This window comes from Cnephaeus nilssonii (assembly GCF_951640355.1).
Source record: "Cnephaeus nilssonii genome assembly, chromosome: 21".
In the NCBI taxonomy this organism is placed as follows: Eukaryota; Metazoa; Chordata; class Mammalia; order Chiroptera; family Vespertilionidae; genus Cnephaeus; species Cnephaeus nilssonii.
Genome location: NC_137092.1, coordinates 12,109,479 through 12,117,714, shown reverse-complemented (window position 1 = coordinate 12,117,714; position 8,236 = coordinate 12,109,479). Strand labels below are relative to the sequence as shown.

General features: G+C 57.4%; 1 pseudogene across 1 annotated transcript; it reads right to left on the bottom strand.

The window, feature by feature from the left end:
* Window positions 1–1,044: 1,044 nt before the first annotated feature.
* On the bottom strand, window positions 1,045–3,202 carry LOC307093124 (protein S100-A15A-like; annotated as a pseudogene). Its single transcript has 2 exons — window positions 3,034–3,202; window positions 1,045–1,221 (listed from the first exon to the last, which is right to left on the bottom strand). The product of its transcript is annotated as a protein S100-A15A-like (transcript).
* Window positions 3,203–8,236: the final 5,034 nt, after the last annotated feature.

The following is an 8,236-nucleotide window of genomic DNA, read 5'->3' as shown; positions in this document are numbered from 1 at the left end:
TGAGGCAGAGGAGCGCCTCCCAGAGGGATTCTGTCCGATTCCTGAGCTCTCGGGAGAGAAAGAAACACAGACAACACAGACAGGGCAGGGCAGGTCTCCGCGGGGAGGGGTCGGGGCCAGGGAGGACTTGGATCCGTGAGTCACACGTAGCCCTGAGCTGGAGTAACGCCACGTCTATCATCATGTTTTATTAGTAAAACCAGACCCAGCCCTCTTTCCTCCAGGAAGACTTCCCTGATTGACAGTCACCCAAGTGCCACTCATCGCTCTTCCCCCTAACAGGCTGGATTGTTGGCTCTGCCCCGGTCCCCGTCTCTGACTCAGCTGCACAAAACCCACCTCAGGGTCTACCTCCCAGACTGGCCCTGACCCCGCCACCCAGGTAATTGCCAGCATTATCTTCCCACCCCCCTCCATGCCCCCCACCCCCCCACCGCCCCAGTCCTGGCCCTTCCCAGGCGCCCCCTTTGCACGCTGATCCTTGGGGCTCTCACCCAGAGACAAGAGACCTTCCAACCAGGGTCCACGTCGAGTGCCTCTGCCCTCCTGTCCTGTCCCACCATGTAGGTGCCGTGAGGGAGTGATCAGCTTCTCGTGTCTGAGGGTCAGCTCCCCAAAGAGAAGACTCCCCTCTCTCAGACAGAGGCTGAGAGCAGGGGCTGCCTCCCCCCTCAGACAGGGCTCCTGGAGGCAGGGGCTGCCTCCCCCCTCAGACAGGGCTCCTGGAGGCAGGGGCTGTCTCCCCCTTCAGACAGGGCTCCTGGAGGCAGGGGATCTCTCTCTCACCCAAAATAGATGACCCCCTATTTGGGGGATCCACACCTCCCCTCCGGACCCATCACTGACGCCCTAACCAGGAAGAGAGAGACACCAGAAACTGCTGTGAAGTTGCTTTATTCTCTTCCCTCCCAGGTGTCCTCACACACCCGTGCACATGCGTGCGCACACACATTGGGCACACAGACACGCGTGGCAGAGCTCCACTCGGCCGCCCCGGCTGGGCCGCATGGCTCCTCGGGCAGGCCCGGGGGGTGCCCTGCTCCCCTAGTAGAGGCCGTGCTGGGCGCAGTAGTGGGCGCACCGCTGCCGGTGGTACCGCAGGTGGTAGTCCCTCAGCAGCCGGCCCAGGACGTACAGGAACTCGTCAAAGCAGATCTGGTTGTCCTTGTCCTTGTCCGCCGCCCGGAACAGCGCGGTGACGAAGTACGGCTTCTCCCGGCCCTGAGGAGGGGGCCCAGGGTCAGCCAGCGCCCGGCACTGGGCCCTGGCAGAGGGGCAGGCTCCACCGCCCGCTGGTGAAGAAACGGCGCAGGGAAGCTGAGTGTGGCCCTGCCGGCCGGGGGCTCGCAGGAGCACTCCTCACTCACTCGAGGCCAGGACCCTGCGCGGCAGAACCAGGCAGAAGGGGCCCAGGGGCCGGGCACCTGGACCGGGGCGCAGGGGGCAGGCAGATGGTGCAGCCTGGCTGACCGGCTAGTGGCTGAGCAGGGCTGAGCGCCTGGCCCTCTGCTGGTGGCTTTAAGTCTGTCTTCCCAGCTGAACAGACACCCTCAGGGGCTGCCCAGCCTGGGCTGCACTGGGGAGTTGCCCAAGGCACCGCCCACCTGCCCTCAGGTCTGCATCTCTAGCTCCATGGCAGGGCCGGCACCCAGTGGGTCAGATTTCCGCAGGCGGTGCCATCTGCCCAGGACTGTTCATGGCAACTGGCCTGTGTCCTAAGGAAAGGGCAGGATGGGGGAAGGCCCACGCCATGGGCCCCGGGACTGTCCGGATGTCCCAGAGCAGTGGCCCTGAGGGCTAAGGCCTGGGGGTGGCGTAGGAGAGCAAAGGAGCATTCGGTGGAAGGGACAGCAGGGAGGAAGTCAGGGTCAGAGTGCAGGAGGAGACGGACAGGCGAAGGTGAGGGAGCCCGCCACAGGCTGGCTGACCCCACAGTGCACCGGCTTCCCTCACGCAGCCCACCTGGCCAGGCTGCCATCTCCGCCCTGTGCCCAGGGGCCTGCTCTGTGGGCCCCGTGCCCAGGTGACAAGGTTTCCCTAGAAACAGGGGACTCATCAGAGCCCCCCAGTCCCCCTCTGTGACCTGGTGGCTGCGCTCCAATAAGCCCAGGACAAGACTCTCCTCCGATGTTCCCCGAAGGGAGGCCAGGGAGACCTGCAGGGTCTAGGGGTGCTTGTCCTGGATGCAGCAGCCTTGGGTCACCCCGGGGGCATGGCACCGAGGCACCGAGGGCAGACACTCGGGTTGGCCTTGCAGTCCCCAGGGAGCCGGGTAATCACATGGCTGGTCCTGATGGCAGAGAAGATTCCAGGCCTGAGCAGGTGGCTGAGCAGCCTAGGCTGGTCTGAGACAGCCTGGGACAAGAGGGGGAGGGGAGCTCCATGTCCTACCTGCCCACACCTAGTCCCTCCTGGCTTCCACTTAACCCAGTGGTCGGCAAACTCATTAGTCAACAGAGCCAAATATCAACAGTACAACGATTGAAATTTCTTTTGAGAGCCACATTTTTTAAACTTAAACTATATAGGTAGGTACATCGTTATTAACTTAATTAGGGTCCTCCTAAGCTGGCCTTTGCTAAAAACTCAAGGGGCCAAAGAGCCGCATGTGGCTTGCTAGCCGCAGTTTGCCGACCACTGCCTTAACCTGACTATCCTCCCCAGCATGGGGGTGGGCAGGAGGAGGCTGTGCTAGACCCCAGGAGAAGGGGCTGGACTCGAGGGGCAGGTTGGGCAGGGCCTAGGGGCAGAGGGAGGGTTTAGGACCTGTTCTCAGGGGAAGCAAAACAAGCAGAGCACCACACGGCTTTGGGGTCAGGGTGGGTTGCAGGCGTTAGCGATGCTTGGGCTGGAGCGGGGCCAGGCAGGGAGTTTCAGGAGGAAAAGCCGCCAGGGCCGTCCTCCCCGTGGCCGCTGATCCTGCCTCAGCACTCCCCTCCCCTCCCCTCCCCTAAGTTCCAGTGCTCCTGGGAGACGCTCCCTGTACAAAACCCTCACGTCAAACCCCACAACCCACCCTCTACTGCCCCCCACCTGCCCCCAGGCCCCGCACCAGGCTCTCCATGAAGCGGGGCACGTTGTCCATGAGCAGGGCCTTCAGCTCCTCCAGGGACAGGGTCTCCACGTCCCCCTCCCGGGCCGCGTACTGGTGGTAGCTGTGGATGATTCGGAAGAGGGATTCCTCGACTGGCGTGTCCGTCATGGCAGCGGGGCCCCTCTGATGGCAGCGGGACAAGGGCCAAGTCCAGAGATGTGGAGGTGGAGCAGCTGGGGACGGTGGAGAAGCTGGGAAGAGAGAGCAGCACCTCCTCTGGGCCAGCCCAAGCCTCCTCTGCCCTTTGCTTCCTGCCGGCCTGGTCTCAGGCCCCTCCCTGCCCATCCTCGGGGCCTCCAATTATGGCGGCCGGTGTTGTGACGCCTCACGGGTCCTTCAGCAGCACAGCTGAGCCTCACTGCATTCCTGAGGTGACATCACACGCACTTGCTCCCTAAGATGAACGCAGCCAGTTTCAGGGACCCACCTGCCCTCAGAGCCTGATCTGAAGCATCTCAGACCCACACAAGGTCACAAGGTCATCCATCTCCCTGCCTCCCAGCTCACCCTCCCAGCTCACCCTCCCAGCTCACCCTCCCAGCTCCAGGGCTTGGGTGGGGCCACACACACAACTCCAATGCACCTCCCTTGCATGTCCTACCTCAGTTAGTGAACCCCCAGACTCCACAGTCATGAAGGACATCCACTCACCCGACAACTATTTCTCGAGGCCCTGCCGTGTGCCAGGACTCTCCAGGCCACATGAGTAGGACACGCGGCCAGCTCACAGGGCGGAACGAGCGAGGGGACAGTCGCACACTGTGAACACTGCTAATTTAGTGGCACAAACGGGGCGCCCTGGGCACCCAGGAAGGGACACCGTCTGCCTGGGGAGCTGAGGAAGCCTTCCTCAGGAGGCAGCGTTCAGGTGGATTGAAGAGAAGATGCTGCTGCGAGGAGAAGCACGGAGGACCAGCACTCCAGACGGAGGGAGCCGCATGGTCAGAGGCGTCGGGGTATGAAAGGGGGTGGCCTGCGAGGGGAAGGTGTCCACGGGGTTCATGAGGAGCAGGTGGGAGACACGGGGCTGGAGAGGAGGATGGAGGCCAATGCGAAGGGCCCTGTGTGCCAAGCTCGAGCTGCAGCCTTCTCCTGCGCACAGGGTCTCAGATGTAGGTGATGGGTGGGAGGTGAGAGACAAGCGGTAGGAACAGCTTTGTTATAAGCAATAATCGACTGCTGTGTGGAAATGACCCCACTCTGAAAGAAGCCAGGGGTGTAGGCGTGGCCTCCATACAGCTACCACCTGGGCCTTTGAATGGCAGGTGAACTCCTCCCCCATCTCCAGCTTTCTGCCCGCCAGCCAGCCCTTCTCTCCCTGCCTTGCATCTCCCCTGGGCGGGGCACGCAGCGGGTGAGTGAATCTCCCAGAAGGGGGCGCCAAAGGGCAGGTTATTGAACCCGAGATTAAGCCTCCACATCCCTGAAGGTTTGAGAGAAGCAGGTAAATACTGAAGCCAAACTTCTACCAGTTTACAGGGTGAGCCTTCATCTACCCAACATAATGATTTCCTCGGCAAATAAGTGGTTCATCAATACACTAAAGTAAAATGAAAATGGCCCAGGTGTCTAAGAGGTAAAACAATTTGCAATGCCAAGCTAGAGTCACAGAGAATTTATTGAATACCTTAGATTCAGCCATCATTCCCCTGGGAATTCGTCCCAGGAAAGTAATTAAACAGCAATAAGTCTGGTAAGAAAAAGCAATAAGTAGGTGTTTACCACAGCAATGTCTATAGCCATATAGCAAAAATAAAACCCGAGAAGCCACTTAATTAAGGAATTTGGTGTGCCAATATGACCTTGGACAATTGCTAGATAATAATTTATCACTTAAAAATAATTCATTTTCCACACAGAACTTGTTGGGGATAGAGGTTTCATATTGTACCCCCTTCACCCTGCCTTTTTTTCAGTCTGGGACAAAAACAACCCCCCCCACACACACACCATCCCAATACACAGTGATGATCTCCTTACAGCTGTGCTGTGACTAGTCTTCTCATTAATACTGTACTCTGGACAGCTGCTCACACACTAAGTCAATGCAGCCTGATTTTTAACGAGCGCATGGTGATCATTTACTTGCATATATCAACACTTGCTCTTCAATCCATCACCAGTTGCCATTTAAGTTATGTTCGGTTCATACGATTCAAGGTTAATTCTTGCTGAACACTGACATTTCTCCCAAGTGTTGCCATGTGTGCTACGTGCTAGGGGGAAGGATAGAAATGAATTTCCACCACTTCCCCTGCCTGAGCCCCCCTGTTCCCCTGCCAGCACCTCCCACAGCCACAGGCAGAGGCTCTGGAACTAGAGAGAGGTGGTGACGTGATGCGGTGGTTGTGGAAAATTGTGAATGTACGTAATGTCGCTGGCATGCACATTTCGAAGGATCATAGACAAATTACATTTTATTTAAATTAAAATTTATTAACATTTTATTATATTTCATTTAAAATACATTTTACTTTAACCGCATGGTACAAAAACTACAGTAAAATTTTAGGCAAATATAAGATAAACACAGATATTTAAAAACTGCATGTCAAGAGGAAGCCCTCTCTGCCGTGGCAGCTGCCACGCTGCGGCCCAGGACCGGGGACCACAGGCCTCGCAGGAGCTGCGGTGGCTCTTCTGCCTCCTGGAGGTCAGGGAGGGCTGAGCCCAGAGCCTGCTCTGGCTCTGGAGAGGCCACTGGAGGCGGCGTTGCCTCTTGAGGTCTTCTTTGCTCTTGCTCTGGAGCTGGTTCTGTGGATCCCAGAAGAGAACATGTTGTCACCATGACTGCCTCGGTGTGCCTTCTAGAGACAGAAACTCTCTCCTATCCATCGATGGAGTCCCCGTTCAAGAGCCCACCCCAGGAAGTCTTCCCGGACTGCAGGCCATGGGGATGGTGATCTGAGCGGACTCTGCCCCTGGCCTCTAACAGCTCTTCTCTGTGTGGCTTAGCCCCCCACTCACCCACCCCACCCACCCCAGTCCTCCTCCTCCTCCTCCTCTGCCTCTGGGCTCACGGTGCTCCCGCTCCGAAAGGAGCAGCTGGGGGCAGTGCTCCAGGCCTGAGCTGGTGCTGCAGGTGCAGGAAGGACAGAGGCAGATGGAAGGGCCCCGTGTGGGCGATGGCACGCCTCTTCCCACGGCTAGCGGAGTGGACTGTCACTGATGACTCCGCATGAGCTTTCTGCTCATCAATCCCTGCCCTCTCCTCCCCGCTCCTCTTCAGTCCTGTCTGCTCACTACCTGCCCACTCTCTGGACGCCAGCACTAGCTTTACTCCTCTTCCTGGAACACCCATCGCTCTGTGCTCTCCCCAGACACCCAGCTCCCGCGTTTAGCAAACCATTGTGAGGATCAGCTCAGCAGACAGGGTGGCTCTCACCTCCGCAGGGACACCCACACAGGCTAACACACACACACACACACACACACGCACACACGCACACACACACACACACACACACACACACACAGGGACAGGACACAGGACAAGGGATCCAGTCCTCTGGGCACTGCTGAGTGTCCCATGCACAGTGACCAGTGCCCATGTGCCCCCAAAGCCCTCCACCCAATGCTATTTCAGTGGTGCCATCTCCCCTATGTCCCTGGGGTTGTGCTGGGCAGGAGGGCGGGGTTTGAGGCACCATGTTCACACCTCCCTCGGCTCCTGCTCCCTGCAGTTCCTGGATCCCCAGATGCTGATCGAGCTTGAGCAGGAAAAGCATGGCTGGGGCCAGCAGAATGCTCTGCACTGCTGACCCCGGGACCTGGCACGCTGGCTGCGCTAGGGAGCAGGGGCAGAGGTGGACAGAGGCCCTGCCGAGAGAGGTGGTCAGTTGTGCTGGAGGCCAAAGGGAGGGCACCCTCCTGGCACATTCCTGGGTAATCCCCCATGGAGAATCCACAATTACATTCACCAAGAAGGCGCAGTTCTGACAGCATAAGTAGCCAAAGAAAAGCAGGAAACAGGCTGTATCTGAGCAAGAGACACTTTATTGTTTCTTGGGGTTTCTGGAGGCCTCAGTCTAAGCTGGACTCATCGTCCTCCCCTCTCTCAGAACAGAGCGGGGCTCCGTGGCTATGTTCGTGGTAGTATACGGCTATGATGCCCAACAGCGACAGGAACTCGGAAAACTCGATCTTCTGATCCTTATTCTTGTCATGGTCCTCAAAGATATGGGCCAAGAAATCTTTGCCCCTTTCATCCTGTGGAAAAGACAAATTCAGTCCCAAAAGTGTTATGGGTGGAAGAGGAGGAGGAGGAGGCAGAGAGGGGGAGAGAAGCACCTGGGGCTGCACAGGTGTAGCTGGTCTGGGACAGTGGAGGGTGTCTGGGGTGAGGGGGACGTGAGCATTACCCTGCAGGTCACTGAGGGAGATTCCTTGGACCAAATATCAGCATGAAAGAGAGACCTAGTGCTGGTGGGCAGACTCTGGCCAGAGCCTCACTGATCAATGAGCTGGTGGGTGGGTGGTCTTTAGACCCAGACCTGCTCCCCAACCCACTTCCAGGACCCCATCTGCCTAAATTCTACCCAGAAACTAAAGATAGGCCCTACCCCTTGTCTCTTCATTCCTAACCCTCCTCTCCTGTCTCCTATCTGCCTTCCCGAATCTTCCATGCTCAGTGCCCTCTTTCGCTCACCTACTCTCAGTCACCTAGTAGCCTCTCTTTTTGTAATCAGTTCAGTGCATTCTAACTGTCAGACTAAATCAGGTCTACGAACAACCTTTTCATTGTAATGAAAGGTGTTAAATTTTATCAGCCATGGAATTTCTATCGCCTTCCCTTGGATCTCAGAGAACCTAATGGAGGCTTCTAGAGGGAGAGCCTGAGCCTATGGGCTTCAGTCTCCTGGATGGAGAGTGACAAGTGGGAGAGGACCCATTCTTTACTCTCCTATTTGACCACCTAATAACCACCCTTGATCTCCAGATGCCTTTACACTAGGCCACCTGTATCATCTCTTTCATCCTGATAATAACTCAGGAGGGTCCTCTTGGGCCTTTTTGCAGATGAGAATATGGAGGATGAGAGAATGGGATTGACTTGTCCAAGACCCTCCGCCATGCCAGGGCCCAAGCAACCTTGAGAAGTCACCCAGACTCACACAGGCCTTGAGGAAGTTAGGGAAATTC